Raw genomic sequence first — 16,868 nt, forward strand, 5'->3', positions numbered from 1 at the left:
CTTCACAATCTTTCAGTCAGAATATTTCCGTACAAATATTAGAAAATGCTGTACAATTGGAGAACAGACCCAGCAGAACGACTATGCTCCTGTGCCCTCAAATTGCACCCCTGATCAGTGCAGGGCCTTATAATCCTGCTGTTGGAATCACGAGCAGATGCTGACAGGTCTGTCCTTCGGCCATTGGTGAGGCTGCAAAGGGTTCTCCCTTGGTGGGGTTACAGCAGACGGTCTGACAGCTCACAGAAGCAAACCCCAGCAAAGGTCTGTCAGCTCTTCTCTCTCAGAAATGTAACTGGTGACTCAATGGGCCCTGGTCTTCATTTCTACCAGGGCATGCCTCTGAAACTGCTGCCTCTTCTCCTTCTCTTATTTCTCTTTTTCTTCCTCCTTGAACATCTGTTAAGCATCTATTTCTGCAAGATACGGTGCTGGGAGCTCAAATGCAGGGATGAATGAGACATAGACCTCATTCCTACAGAGACAATATTTCCACAGCAGTGGGAAAGAATATGCACTTCAGAGCCTAAGGGTCACGATTATAATCCTAGCTATTTACTTCCTAGCTGTGTGACCTTGACAAGTTACTTAGCCTTTCTGGATCTTAGTTTCCCCATCTGTAAAATCGCATAACATAGGTATCTACCTTAGAGGGTTGTTGTGTGAATTAGAATGAGGGGATTACCTATAATACACTTAGAACAGGGCCTGACAAATGAAAATACTATGTAAGTATTTATTATTGTGATCTGCATACAGTATAGTGCAGTTCTGAAAGCTGATATTTGATCACTTTTATTCCCCCAAGATAAATCACACAGCATGCTAAGGGTTGCCTGGTGCATAGTAACCTCTCAATGTGTAAAGTTAGCAATCATCATAATTGTCATTGGTGCGGTTTGAATGGAAAATTTGGATTATTTCAGGTAACTTGTCATTTCATTCCTCATTGCTGAAGTGTGAGGAACGTGAAACTGATTTATTAAGGGAATTTTCTGAGCATGACATCTGTTGTGTCTAGAGACAAAACCACGGTGAAAACCTAGTGGTGAGGAGAAGCTGCAAGACTGAGCTGTAGAAGGAAAATGGACATCTTTGTTGGCCTGGAGTGAATTCTCTCCTCAGAGACACAAAAAGTGGTGGTAAGTCATGGAGTTAAACTGAAAAGACTGAATTGTTGGCCTGCTGAGCGTAACCAGGGGCTGGCCGTGCGCAGTCGCATTCAGCACCACATTGCCTGGTGGAGATGAAAGGAAGAGTAAACGCCAACCAAGGTTCACTGTCCACAGGATGCACATTGTGTGGTGTGTGTGTGTGGTGTATGATGTGTGTGTGGCATGTGGGGTGTGTTTGCCTGTGTGTGGTATGTGGTACACATATATATGGAATATACGTGCCGTGAGGGGAGTATGTGGTATATATGTGTGTGTGGATGTGTGTGCTTTATGGTGTGTGTGTGTGTGTGCGTAGTGTGTGATGCATGTGGGAGGGGTGTGGGGTGTGTGTCATGTGTGTGATATGTGTGATGCGTGTGTGGTACGGGGAGATGTGTGTGGGTGTGTAAATGTGTGTGGTATGTGGTACACGTATATATGGAATATATGTGCCGTGAGGGGAGTATGTGGTATATATGTGTGTGTGTGGATGTGTGTGCTCTATGGTGTGTGTGTGTGCATAGTGTGTGATGCATGTGGCGGGTGTGTGGGGTGTGTGTCATGTGTGTGATATGTGTGATGCGTGTGTGGTACGGGGAGATGTGTGTGGGTGTGTAAATGTGTGTGGTATGTGGGGCGTGTGTGTGATGTGTGTTGTGCATGTGTGTTGGGAGTGAGAGGGCAGGAAACCTGACCTTGCTTTATCAATGAAGGAGGCCAGCATTTTAAATTATTCTTACACTGGGTGTTTTCTGTTAGTTGGGCCACTTTTTTAAAGGTGCTGTTAAGAATAATTATTACTCTCTTGGGGACCTTATTTTATTCTTATAAAGTTAAGTAATCATATGTGTTTGAAGTAGGTCAACAAAAAGGAGTTGTCTGGTTTTGCTGTCTAAGCAACTCTGCCTGTATTGTCATCAGCATGACTTTTTAATTAAAGCCCCTTCCGAGTTCACAAGTTAGAACTTCACCCCCTGCCTGAAACCACAGAATTATTCACACTACCAGATGTCTCAAAAATGGCATGTCACAAACATGGGTAGACAGAAAAATTATCCATGTTCATATGACTTAAGGCTTTGGTTCAAGTGAGTGGACTGGAGCCATCAATATTATTTCCGAAATCAAGATATTTTTCAGGGCTAGGTAGGGCTCAGGTAGCTTACTTGAAGCCAAAACTGATGATGCTAAGGGTGAGCAGAGAGACAAATGTTCCAGTTCTATCTACACCACATACTGTGAGTCTTGGGCAAGTTTTCTGAGCCTTAGTTTCTTTGTCCGTAAAGTGGGGCAAATAATATTTGGGGCTCCCCAGTGTCTTATCTATCGTCCCCAAACCTAAGAGCAATAAAAACAGGCATCCTTTTCTTAACTCATTGGGCGGTGAAATCTAATTGATCTTAATTAATTTGGTGGTAAAACCCTTCCCTGGACTCACCTGAGCCTTTTTATAGTCTGTATTTATTTTATTTAATGTGAACATACATGTTTTGCTACAGAATTATGAATGTATTAGTTACAGGGTATAGCCTCAGACCGTTGGGTACATAACATTAGATGTTTGGTGCACTGGTTGTGGTGAGCCCTGGTGTTGTACGGAATTATTGAATCACTATATTGTACACCTGAAACTAGTATTACACTGTACGTTAACCAACTGGAATTAAAATAAAAACTTAAAAAGCCAAAAAAATTTTAATACTTAAGTATTAAAGTATTAAAATGCAGTCTATTTGATGATAAAAATATACAAAATTTCAATAAATATCATTAGAGTAGAGCCCAATAAATAATTTTCGAAGTTGATGAATAGTATTATCAATTGGCCTGGATAAATATATTTTAGCAAAAGAAATAAATAAATGCTTGCAACATACTATTTCTCTAAAACCCAGGAATGTCTGAAGTCCAAAGCGCATTGGCCCCAGGGAGTTTGGGTAATGGACCATGGACTTACACCTTCCTCATAGGATTGTGAGGACTGCTTGAAATAATGTATGTAGAACATCTGGAGCACCCTATGTCATGCCATTTCCATTCGCCTTTCTCCCAGGAGGGCTTTTCTCAGGTGCAACTTCCTCCATCAGGTAGCAGCTCAGAGGATCCTCAGGTATATGGCACTTCCGGCTATTTGCCCACTTGCTTGCTAGTTTGTAGACTCCTTGATGGTAGGGGTCGAGTGGTGTTAGTGATTCACAGCACAAAGTCCATGTTCTACAAACATTTAAAAAATGAGTTCAGGAGCACCTGGGTGGCTCAGTTGGTTAAGCATCTGCCTTCAGCTCAGGTCATGATCCCAGGGTCCTGGGATCCGGGCCCCACATCTGGCTTCCCACTTAGCCGGAAGTTTGTTTCTCCCTCTCCCTCTGCCACTCCCCTGCTTGTGCTCTCTCTCTCTCTCTCTCTCTCTCAAATAAATAAAATCTTAAAAGAGAGAGAGAAGCACAGAGGAGAAACCCAGAGGGAGAAGGAAGAGGAGGCCATATGAGGGCAGAGGCAGAGACTGGAGGGATGTGGCCACAAACCCAGGAACGCGTGAGCCACCAGAAGCTGGAAGAGGCAAGGAAGAATTCTTCCCAAGGGCTTTTGGAAGGAACATGGCCCAGCCAACACCTGGATTTCGGATTTGTGTCCTTTAGAACTGTGAGAGAATTAATTCCTATTGTGTTAAGCCGAGTGGGTGATCATCTGGTGCAGTGACCCTAGGGAACTAGGACACATAAGGGGAGTTACCTAATTTCAGTTGCCTCAACTGAAAATGGGGATAAGACTTGGACCTACTTCATAGGGTTGCTTGGAGGAGGAAAAGGAATTAGTCATGTAAATTGCACGGCTCTTAATAGATGAAAACTGTTGAAATGGCTGATGAATGGCAGTGAAGAAATGCTGCTTTCCTCCAGCAGATGGCAGAAGATGGATTTGCAAATGAGAGGGCTTGATCAAGTTTACTGCCCAGCCATGCAGGGCCTGATCTAAAGTAGTCTTCCTAGCTCATCAGCTGAAAGGGAATTCACCCACCCTGCCTCAAAAGGAGCTTTCAGCTGTGTTGAAATTAAACTGATTCTGTTTGCCTTTGACCTGGTACACAAGCAAGACTGGCATTGAGGGCAACACAAAATATTTGGGTTGTAGGCCCAGCTCTGTGACCTCACTAGGACTGTTTCCCTAGCTATAAAATAATGATAAAATGAAATACAAAGGGCAACATACATTAGAGGGTGTTGTGAGAACAAAATGACCTAATGTGTGAAAGTGCTGGGAAAGCAACATGCCATCCAGCCCAGCGGGGGCCTAGCCGGGATTAATTCTGCAGGAATTGTGGGGTCATGGTCGATGTGCTCATTTGGTTATTCACTCGGCAAACATTTATTTGTGCCAGGTATTGTGTTAGGGCCTGGGAACACTGCTTCGAGAAGCTCATATGCTAGTTTGGGAGCACAAACACGACAAAGGTGTATACGGGGCATGATTTTCTCTCAGATACTAGAACGTTTCAACTCTGTGCTTTGGCTCAAGAGACACATTCGAATGAACAGACCCCTTGTAGAACATTAATATTTCCTTCTTAACATCTTTAAAAATTTCCACCCTTAAAAAAAACCTACCATTTATGCTTAAATGAAAACAGAAAATTGCAGGACAGTCCTCACAGAAGGCTCCAAACATCAATCTTAATAGTGGCTATCTCTGGGAAGGGGAGGAGGTGGTATTTGGGAAAATGAGTTTTCCCTTTTATTTTCTGTACCTCCATACCATTTACATTTTTTAACAAGCACACATTGCTTTGCTCATGTTTAAAAAGAACAATAATAATATTTTTACTAACCCTGCCCCCAGAAATCTCTTCTGCACTCGCTTGGCTAATTCAAACACTGTGATGTGCACTAATGATGCAGTGAGTTGTCCCCTTTTTAAAAGAAAATTAAAAGGAAGAGAAAAGTTCATATTTGCTCTTTGTACCCTTGTGGGTCATCTAACCGGAAGCAATCCAGCTGTTTTAAAGGCCTTCTCCTCTTCTAAGTGGTTTGCTAACATTAGCTCAGTGACCCACAGGGCCTCCTCGTGAGACGGGCTTATAATAAGGTGCCGGTGAGTCACTCGGAAGTGCCGGGCTGTGGGCGCCCTGTGTCAGCCAGTCATAACACCCCTAACGAGAGTCTACAGTTTTATAGTGTTCAAAAGGCTTTCTCCTGCATTATCTTGTATGACCCTTTTATGACCCTTAGGGGGTCAGGTCAGCCCTGCTATTCCTGTATTATAGATGGGGGATGAAAGTTTTGGAAAGTGAAATGACAAGCCCAAGGTGGCGAAGCTAGTCCACAGCAGAATTTAACATCACTTCTATGTCAGTTACTGTTCAGCACAGAAAAGATGATTGCTAACATTAAATTCTCATATAATGTACCTTGCGCATTAAGGGAGTAGGGGAGGGCAAAGAGGAAGAGAAGACAGTCTTCTTGTCTAAACTTACCCTCTCCTCCTTTCTCCCTCCCTCCTTCTACTCTACTAGGAAAAGACAGGAGGTGAGGAAGAGGACCCTGTCAGAAGCGAACAGATCATTACAGTTTAGAGGTCAGGTTGTATGCAGTTTTCCATTATGCTGTGGATTTGAAGCAGTGTGGTAGAAATGTAGGAATCGAGTCTCACTTACATGCAAATAGTGAGGAAGTGGGAAGCTTCTCAAATTACAAATTGGTCGAGTTGCCTAAGTTTAATGCCGGCAAACCTGGTGATTTGCAGGTCATGTTCACACTTTTGCCACACGGTTACCACCATTACTGGTAGATGTACGCATGCACCCTTCTGTCAGGGTTGGTGCTGAATTATGGGAGTTTTGCATTATACAAGGTTTACAAGGACTTCTTCCTCCTCCCCCAGCCCACCAAATATAACCACTCGATTCAGCGTGATGAAGGCTAATGGAGGTAGACATAGGTCAGAGGAAGTCACCTAGCTCAGCTTGGAAGGTAGACAGAATGAAGTAGCTCTCAAAGAAGGTGATAAATAAATTGAGTCTTGCATCCTACGGCGATGGGAGTGATGTCCACTCAGGCATGTCCTTCTCTGCAAGGCCTGCTGTGTCTCACGTGCATTTGTGCAAGCCAGTGATATGGTCTTGGAGGAGGGCTGGGCGAGGAGGAAGCTGTGGAGTCACCCGTTCTCTGCCCAGGCTGGGCAAGGTGTCTCACTGGGCCCCCTGTTTATTCACATCACTCTGCTGGAAACGACCGTTAACATGCCTGTCTCTACCACTAACTCATAAATTCCTCAGGGGCAGGACCTGAACTTCTTCTTCTTTTTTTATTTTATTTTATTTTATTTTATTTTATTTTATTTTATTTTATTTTATTTTATTTTATTTTATTTTAGAGGGAGAGAAAAAGAACACAAGCAGGGGGAGGGAAAAGCAGACTCCCTGCTGAGCAAGAAGCCTGATGTGGGACTCAGTCCCAGGATCCTGAGATCAGGACCTGAGCCGAAAGCAGACAGTCAACCAACTGAGCCACCCAGGTGCCCCTGAACTTATTCTTTTAAACTCTATCTCCTTGACCAGTGTCGAGCATATAGAAACTTATCAGTAAGATTTTTTTCTTTTAAAAATATTTTTAATATGAAAAATTTCAAATATATACAAAAGTGCAGAGAACAGTATAATGAACTCCCATGTACCCATTATCCAGCTTCAACAATTATCAACTCATGGCCAATAATCTGTCCTCTATATTCTCCATTTTCCTACTTTCTCATCCCACTATTTTAAAGTAAATCTTAGACATATATACATAGATGTGGATATTTTCGTGTATATAAGACATTGTGAGAAAAGAAAAAGAAAAATTTAACTGCTAGGCCTCTCTCACTGCCTTAGGAATGCCTGGTGGGTGGGGGTAAGCAGAGTGGGGAGGAGGAGCTTTTCGTGGAAGTCTAAGGCTTTTGTGGGACAATTTCTAATAACGAGAACAGTTGAAAAGGGGAAGAGGAAGGAATAGTGCATACTATGTGCCAAGCTTTGTGCATTATTATTTTATTTCATTCTTCTAGGAGATACAGGTGTTACTTTCCCATTTTAAGAATAAGACTCAGAGAAAGTGTGTGCTGTATCTAAGGCAAAACTGGGATTGCAACCCAGCTCCATGTGACTCCAGGGGCTGTGTCGTTAACCCTCTGATAGGGTGACTCCTACAATGCAGACCCAGCAAAACCCATCCCTGTTCTGAGGCTGCTAATGAGAATTTCCTGGCTGTGATAGCCAGGAGTCCTGAAGTACTTGTAAATAAATTTATAAAGGGTTAAACACCGAAATACACATGCAGAGTTGAGATAAACCATTTGTGGGAAGAATCTAGGAGACTGTGTTTAAATGTGTTCTTCAATAGATGAGGCTGGATTTGGATTTGGTTGTGACTGTGAGGGAGTCAACAAAGCGCTGGTTACTTAGGGAGCAGGAGGACCTCAGGGTAAGAGATGGGGACTGGCCAGCCTGGGAAGCTTAATGGCAAGTCTCAAGGGCAAATGCTGGCAGTGTCTATCCATTCAGCTTCCAAGCAAGAAGCAAACTTGGCAAGCAGACCTGAGCAATGAGGTTGACTGGGCACAACCACGCTGTAAGTGGGTGAGAGCACCACAGGCAGTTGGACTTAAGAGATAAGTCTAATGCTCAACCATCACCCTGGCCCCTATTCCTTGCTCATGGTCTTCTGGATAATTTGGCATCTGCATGATTCATTTTTCAACAGGAAAAGAACAAGTCGTTCTGGTCAGTGTGAACTTCCAATACTCTTGAAAGTTGATTTTTTCATTATAAGTAAATACATTGGCTTTCTCATTATAACTTAGCTTTTGCAGTCATTTGCCTTCAGGGAGGGAATGGTCAAATCTCCTTACTAGTGTGTGCTGTCTGCCTGCCAGCTTTATTTCGCTTCGTAAATTAACGAATGGGCGTTCTGTAGCTTATATATCAGCCTTTTGTGTGTGTGTAGTTAATACCTAGATGCCTGGGTAAGAAGGACCTGGGTGGGGCGTGCCAACAAAGTCAGGTCTCCGGGCTGGCAAGAAAGCGGGTGCTGTAGGGGGAGAATTCATCAAGGTAGTGAATACTATGTCCTGTGGTCTCTTGGGAGAGAGCTTGTTGCCCTTCTCTGAGGATAGCTCCTGGGTCACAGTGACACCTGGGCCTTAACACAGGGAACTCCTTCCTGCTCTCAACGAACCAACTTTGGATCCCCTGACCTCTAAGCAGACCTGGTAATTCCAGTTCAGTTGAGGAGCATGCCTGCCTTTACTCTCATGGGCATGAGACAAAGTGGTTTGGGGAAGCAAAACTTTGCAGTGTTTTGCCTTCACTCAAAACCCTCCCTACCACCTACAGCGCAAGTACAAAAGTACAAACTCCCAGGCAAAGGCAGCCCGTGTGGAAGAAGGAATAAAAAGGTAATTGCCACCCTATTTCACCAAATCAAATCCCCTTATAATTGTGGAGTATTTTATTATTCAAAGTACTACAAAAAATCGTCAAATAAACTAAGATAACTCATTAAGGATAAGACATATCCAATTGCAGATAGATTAAAATATGGAAAACGTTTGAGTCTTAAAATCACTGAAATATGGTATTTAAAACAAAATCTGGGAGTCGCAATTTTTTCCCTCTCAAGGGAGAGACACAATTCATTTTAGAGGAAAAGGATTCTGTTGTGTAGGAGCACATCAGGATGACTATTTGTTCGTTTGTTTTGAGAAGAGCTGCCTTAATGCGCCTAAGCCTAGATAAGTGAGAGCAAGTCAGAGAGAGAGGGAGAGACAGACAGAAAGGAAGAGGAATTGCTCTGTGTAATGAGGTAATAGGAACTGAAGCTTTCCTTAGCAGCCAGGACAATGGGGAAGGGGACAGATGAGCAAGGTCTAGATACAGAGCTGTATTTGCAATGCCAATGGCACTCTAGACTCACCCAGGAGCTTTAAGGTGTATACCTGCCCAGCCCCACTCCCATAGATTCTGACTTAAATGGTTTGAGGTGGTCCTGGGCATTGGTCTTTTTAAAAACTTCTAGAAGAGTCTAACTGTTGAGACAGAGAAGAGGTGGTCACAGGAGACTAAGGAGGTTAAGTTGGCTGGTAGGAACTTCCCATCGGTGGAGGTGGCCAAGCCAAGTTGGGGCCACTGTAGCTAGTGTTTCATAAGAAGTTGTCCCCTGTTCTGTGCTGTGTCCTCCGGCTCTCTCCAGCCTGTAGCCTAAGCTTGCCAGGCCACAATTGTGGAAAACAAGTTGGTGCGAGAAAGGATCGAGGGCTGCAGAAGAGGGACTCCAGCAGCGGAGGCTGAGATCCATAGTGAGCCCTCAGTGCCAGGGGAATGGGCAGCAAGCTGCAATGCCAGGTGGCCCAGGGAAGTCTCACCTCAACCAGAATCACGCGGAGCCTCCTCGGAGATATCAGGCTCCCCACTGTTTACGGCAGGGCTGCCTCAGCATTTCCATTTGAATATTGAACAAAAGGATGATTCTAGAAGGGTAGAGGACTTGGGAGTCACTCAGGCCCAACACTTTGGTTATACCAAGTCTTTTCTGATCTGGTTTCTGCTCACCCTCTCTTCATCGTATACCCCACTCTACCCCCCATTCACCCCATACTTCTTGGAAAATGCCCATTCACCTGTCAAGACTCAGTCCAAGATTTACCTGTTCTGAGAAGCCTTTTCTGGACCCTCACTCACTCCTACCTCCGTTGGAGTGGATTATTTCTTTCTGCTGCCCCACTGAGTCCTGTGCAGACTTCTCTTAGAGTGCCTCTGTTCTGGGCTGAATTGTGACCCCAGAAAAGTTATATTGAAATCCTAGCCCTCAGTACCTCAGAATGTGACTTGCTTGGAAACAGGGTCTTTTCAGAGGTAATCAAGTTAAAATGAGGTCATCATGGTGGCCCCCAGTCCAGTATGAATGGTATTCTTATAAAAAAAAAAGGAAATTTGGCCACAGAGACATGCGCACAGGGAGAACACCATGTGAAGATGAGTTCTGCTGCCACAAGCAAAGGAATACCAGACACGTGGAGAGAAGCCTGGAACACATTCCTACCCGCCCCACCCCCCGTGCCTCTAGGGGGAGCATGGCCCTGCTGACACCTCCATCCTGGACATCTAGCCTCCGGAACTATGAAACAATAGCCGCTCAGTTTGTGGTACTTGGTTGAGCTACCCCTACACAGCTCATAGCCTCCAACATGTCACTGCCTTTCTCTTTCTGGGACTATTACCTCCACTGAGCTGTAAGCCCCTCGAACACAGAGACTGCTCCAGTCACCTTTGTATCACACCTAACTACACCTCAACTTTTGTTGCATGAATTCGTGATTGCCGTGCACCCACCGATTCTCTGAATCTGCTCTCAGAAACAGCACCGGGCGGCTGAAAATGCCTCGGGGCTTACTTCGCCTGGGGCCTGTGGGCCTGTGGGCCTGTGACCTGCTTGGCTGCCAGCTCTCTGCAATCATCGTCAATAACCACAGCAGCAACAATAATCCCATTTTCAGCTAGGTTTCAGTGGTCATCAAATTATAAGTATTCGGTCAGTCTGTCACCGGACAGCCATTCATTGAGTGGCTCCCACGGGCTGGGTTCTGTGGTAGGAACTGGGGATTGAGTGGTAAACAACACCAGCTGGGTCCCAGGTTTCATGGAGTTTCGATACTAACAGGAGAGACAGATTAAGTAATTATGTAATTACAATGATGATAAAGTACTCCAAAGAGAAACACAGGATACCAAGAGAATAATTAACAGAGGACTCTGGCTAATTCCAGAAAGCTTCTCAAAGAGAGTGATGTTTGAGCTGAGCAAAGAGGGGTTCATAGGCACAAGCTAGGCAAAAATTTAGGGGAAGCATGATCCCCATGGAGCGAGAAACACACATGAAGCCCATTTGCTCAACAGTTACTCGTTGAGACCTTGCTATGGGCCAAGCAGGTGTCCTAGGCTCTGGGCATATGGCGGAGAACCAACAAAAACCCCAGCTATTGAACTGCTCACATTTAAGAAGCCAGAAGGAGCCAAGCAGAAAGAACCAAGGAAGGAAAAAGCAGAGCGGGAGTCTTCAAGGAAATGAAATGCAAAAGGTCTGACCCAGTAAATCTGTTTTGGATCTTTGGGGCGCCTCCCACACTTAGAGCCGTGCCTGGCACACGCTAAGATCTTCATACGTTATTTGCTGTGGATGGATCGGAATCAGCGAGGAGGGTGGAGTTGGGGGGTGTGTGGTGATTCTAGCACAACCCCAGGTGAGTGAGCAGTGTACTAAAAAGTGCTTGAGAGCTTGCAAGAATGCTGTTGAACCGTATCATGTTCACAGTCCGATTTTTCACTGCTCTTCAGTGGTGCGGTGGGTCTTGGTAATCCTAGGAACTTGTCCGGTAATTGTGTGAGTGGCAGAGTGACCTGTCCAGTTTCAAGCCTACATTGATGACTGCTGTCATTCTTTATATAAACCAGATTGTATGGCTCTCCAGTGCTTAGAAACTTCAGAAGGAAAAGTCTGAGTCCTTCCCATTCTGGTGGCTTCCTCCCTTGTTCAGGTCACGATGACCTTTACTTGGGGCTATTAAATGAGGGAAGAGGTACAATCTAGCTCCAAAGTAGATGATTCTATTGTTTGGAAAGGCACTTTAAAGGACATTTTGGTTGAAAGAGGCAGATTCCATCTCCCCACCCTCTTTTTAAACACATGATATTGTTCATTGTAGGAAATAATATAAAATACACAAAATCAAATGAAAAATAAGTCTTTCATAATCCCACCAACAACCAATGTGGTATTTTGATATATTTTTTGTAGACTTTTTCTCTGCAGATATACCCAGTATGTGTACGTGTATTTATTTTACAAAAAAGGAGATTTTATATAATATCAATTTGCAACTGACTTAGGCTTAGAAATTTATATTAAACATCTTTTTATGTTAGTAGATTTTCATCAACTGGTCACTATTTTAAATTTTGGCCTGGCCTGGTATTACAACCTCCTGAATTTTCCATTGCTAATTTCTCTCTACCCTGTGAGCAATATTGCCCCTGAAGCATAATCCTAGTCATGTCACTTTCCTGTTGAAACCCTTTCAAGTGCTTCCCACTCCTCATTTTCTACAGATGAAATCTAAATTATGTCATCCCAAATTGGAGACCCTCCGTGACCTGCCCCCAAGCTGCTTGTCCATTTTTTTTAAAGATTTTATTTATTTATTTGACAGAGATAGAGATAGCCAGCGAGAGCGGGAGCACAAGCAGGGGGAGTGGGAGAGGAAGAAGCAGGCTCACAGCGGAGGAGCCTGATGTGGGGCTTGATCCCACAACGCCGGGATCACGCTCTGAGCCGAAGGCAGACGCTCAACTGCTGTGCCACCCAGGCGCCCCTGCTTGTCCATTTTTATCTTCCATTTCTTTCCAAAATGTACCTGATACTCTAGTGCAAGCTTGGTGTTTCCCAAGATCCTTACCATCCCTTTCCCATCCCTGCTCAAACTGCTCTCTACCACTTAGAACACCACCTCCACCAGCTACCCAGCTACTGGAACCCCAGCACAACTTCTAGGTCTGGCTCAGGTGCTATCTTCTTCAGAAAGCCTGTTTCTCTCCAAGGCACTTGTCTCCGAGGCACTGAGACAAGTGCTTTTGTCATTACGGGGGCTGGGGGTGGGGAAAGATCATTTACCACACCTTGTCATTGCTTGAAGCATATTTTGCTGCTTTGGATGTGTGTGTGTGTGCACACAAACATCTGTGATGGTAAATTGTGCAAAAGGGGGTTAGTTACGAGGCCGACTTAGAATCTAGGGCTTCACTCCCACAAATGCTTTTCTCATTTCTGTAAAGTATTTGTATATTTCTACATACGCACATAGGTATGTACATAGAGATGGATATGCATGTGTGCGTATGGAGGTATGTTTGTGTATATATGTGCGGGTATGTATCAAGATTCTTGCCATTTATTTTCTGGAAGCTGCCACTTCTAAGGTACAAGGTAATCCTTCCTACAACATTTATAGGTTTCAGTCAACCATTGCATTTTATTAGGGAGCTTGCGGGGAAAAGGCACCTGAGTCATACCCTTCATAAACCTGTCTGCCTCAGTCGAGAATCTGACTCCTCCTTGGTTTTATGCTCTTAAATTGATAAATAGCTCTTAATAAATCCACTGAGCTTACATAACTCAGTTTTGGCACTGTGCGACTTGACAACAGGATGGTATGCTGATTGTGGGTAAGTTCATATTTAACCAACTAGATTTCATGGGTTAGCTCTTCTGTGCAAGCAATGGCATTCAGGAGCCAGACTCCCTTTAATATCTGAGAAATTGGATTTCCTCAGCTTTTAGAATTAACCCTGTAGGAGTCCACCATTTCAATACTGCAAAAATCGTAAGGAGCACAGGAAGGAGGTTGACCTGGAGACTTTTACCCAAGAGAAGTATAGAGTTTCAATAGTACCCCTCTTCGGAACAGACCTCTTTCAGGGTTATCAGGATGTAAAAGTCTACTTCCTCCCCTCCCCCCGAGACTGCCTTGCCAAATTGCTTGGCTGACCTTCATCCATTGCTGATCCCATAAGCTCCAAGCCCTACAAGGAAGACTCAGTGGTGGGCACACGTGGTCATTGTCTGGCCTTTGCTGTTGATGTTGCAAAAGTCATGAAGACTTTATTCTAGACTGACTCCTGTCTGTTTTAACTTTCTCTTTTCACTCTAGTCTCTCCCTGAGTGATCTCATCCACAACCATGGCCTTTAATGCCACATATATGATGACCACTCCCACATTTATATTTCCCTTTCAGATCTGCCTTCTGAGCTCTGTCCAACATGTCCAACCACCTACTGTCATCGCCATATGCATATGTGCCTAGCACCACAGACTCAACAGGTTTAAAATGAATTTATCAGCTGTTTCCTAAGCTCATTCCTGCTCTTCGGTTTCCTATCTAGAGGATGACACCACCTGCCATCTAGATACTCAAGGATGAAATCTGGGATGTGTCCTCATTGACACCTCCTCTCCTTTTCACCTCCCCTTCACCCTACCCCACTACAGGACTGGATAATCATCAAGCCCTGACGATCCAGTCATCTCCCGAGGAGTTCTCCATTCTGTCTATGGCTCTGCATTTCTCCTGCTGGCTCCCTGCTCCCAGACAACAGAGTATCTTGCCTGGACTGCTACAAAAGCCTTCTAACCAGTTTCCCCACATCCTTTTTTTTTTTTTTTTTTTTTTTGGTGGAGAGAGAGAAGGGGCATGAGCGCGTGCTAGAGCCCCAGAGTAAGTGAGCATGAGTGAAGGGGCAGAGGGAGAGGGAGAATCCCAAGCAGGCTCCACTTCCAGTACAGAGCCGGACACGGGGCTTGATCTCACGACCCTGAAATCGTGACCTGAGCCAAAATCAAGAGTCAGACGCTTAACCAACTGAGCCACCTAGCCACCAAGCCCCCCACCCCCCATTTCTTGCATTCTCTAATCTAGTTCCCACGTAGCAGCCAGGGAGATTTTTTAAAAAAACAATCTAATTATGTTATTCCCCTGCTTAGACACTGTCCATGGTTTCCCAGTTCTTTTATTGAAAAATTCAAAGCTTTTGCCATGGCTCACAGTGCCCTGAATAACCTAGCCACACCTTCCTCATCCTTGTCATTCAGTATCTCCAGGTCCCTTCTCCTGTCTTCTTGGTGCTCTTGTCCCACAGGCCTACTCTAAGGACATCTAAGTCCTTAGATGCCATGGATGGACAGAGCTCCTTCTATTCTTTCCTCTTTGTCTGGCTAATTCCCATTCACCTTTTAGGTTCCAACTGAAATATCTTCTGTAGCCCCTGAGATCAGATTAGCACCTGATTATGCTCATTTGCACAACATCATGCTTCTCTGTACTGCGGCTCATAATGGCTTTTATTTGAACAAGGATTTGTTTGATATTAATTTCTTTTCCTAGTCTGTAAGCTTCATGAAGTTAGGAACTGTATCTTCTTTTTCCGTGATGTCCTTCTAACACCTAGCACAATGTCTGACAATTAGCAAGTGTTAGATAAGTATTTGCTAAATGAATAAGAGATGTTCTAAGTCTAGATCTTTCTGATATAGTGGAACACATTAGTAATTTTTGTCAGTGTCATTCTAGTTTTGAATGACTAGCTTCACTCGTTTGTGTGTGGATTGGTTTTACCTTTTCATTGAATGGACCATAAGCATTTGCTCTCTCCAGATAACGCACTGGGTACCCAGAATCAAAGTGGAATTAGACTTTGATCCTGCCCAGAAGGAGTTTACCAATTAGCAGGGGATAGCTCAAGCTTATATTTTCTATGGGAGAATACAATGAGAGGTTTGGGGATTTTCATAGAAGCAAGAACACCTACACCTGTTATACTCAATGAGATCATTCATCTAAGAGTAGGCAGGGCGCCAGAGAAAGGGTTATGGGCTCTCTTGGCTGAGCCACTGTGGCTGTGGCCAGGTTAATTACAGTCAAGAGTACGGCCCAAGGTCAGGAAGGCTGAGTTGACTCATTCTGCAAAGAGAGCAATCAAGAATCCGGGCAAGTAAGGTTAGCAGGTTGGGGTTCACCCACAAGGGTACAGCCACAGAGAAGGATGGGTGCTCAGACTTAGTTTGTCAAATGCCAGGCTGGCCCAGGTAGCATCTCTCCGGCCACCGCAAGGCCCCCTTGCAGCTGCAATGTCCAGATTTATGACTTCCCAGCAAGGGCTGAGCCAAGGTCCTCAGGCAAAAGTTGAGCAGTGAGCCCACATTCAGGCAGAGCTGGGTTTGTATCTGGCACTGTTTGGAGCTCCATGATTCTAAGCAAGTTTTGTCAACTTTCTGAGACTCAGTTTCCTCTGTAGCAAATAAGACAGTTATATATCCATCACTCATTGGGGAGATAAAATAATGTATGGGAAGTGCCTTTCTATAGTTGGTATTCATTATTTTTTGTTGTGTTATAGCAGACATAAAATGTTAGTTTCAGGCATACAACATGGTACTTCAATATTTGTATACATTACAAAGTGATCACCATGGTGATTCTAGTTACCATCTGTCACTATACATCATACCACAATATTACTGACTATTCCCTATGTTGTACTTTACATCTCTGTGATTTACTTATTTTCTAACTGAAAGTTTGTACCTCTTAATCCCCTTCACCCATTTTGCCCACTCCCTATTCCCCTTCTCTCTCACAACCACCAGCACAACCACCAGCTTGTTCTCTGTATTTATGAGTCTGCTTCTGGTTTGTTTTGTTTGTTTTGTTTTTTGAGGTGCCACATGTAAGTGAAATCGCATGGTATTGGTTTTTTTTCTGTATGACTTATTTCACTTAGCATAATAACTTAGGTCTATCCTTGTTGCAAATGTCAAGATTTCATTCTTTTTTTCATGACTAAGTAGTGTGTGTGTGTGTGTGTGTGTGTGTGTAAGTGTATGTAAGAGAGATATCTTTATCCATTCATTCACTGACAAACACTTTGGTTGTTTCCATATCTTGGCTATAGTAAATAATGCTGCAGTGAAATAAGGGTGCAACATGTATTTTCAAATTGGTGTTTTTGTTTTCCTTGGATAAATACCCAGAAGTAGAATTGCTAAATTGTATGGCGTTTTTATTTTTAAGTTTTTGAGGAAAATTTGCACTGTTTTCTCCAGTGACTGCACCAATTTACATTCTCACCAAT

General features: G+C 43.9%; 1 long non-coding RNA gene across 3 annotated transcripts in view; it reads left to right on the top strand.

The window, feature by feature from the left end:
* Positions 1 to 16,868, top strand: part of LOC123795330 (uncharacterized) — a 101,969-nt gene that overhangs the window by 68,357 nt on the left and 16,744 nt on the right. For all 3 annotated transcript variants that reach the window (XR_006780440.2, XR_015726263.1, XR_006780439.2), the window contains one exon: positions 1,022 to 1,142. This is a non-coding gene — a long non-coding RNA (uncharacterized LOC123795330). The remainder of the gene's footprint in view (positions 1 to 1,021; positions 1,143 to 16,868) is intronic.

The sequence above is a fragment of the Ursus americanus genome, chromosome 12 (assembly GCF_024610735.1).
Source record: "Ursus americanus isolate L20-20 chromosome 12, mUrsAme1.1.p, whole genome shotgun sequence".
Classification (NCBI taxonomy): Eukaryota; Metazoa; Chordata; class Mammalia; order Carnivora; family Ursidae; genus Ursus; species Ursus americanus.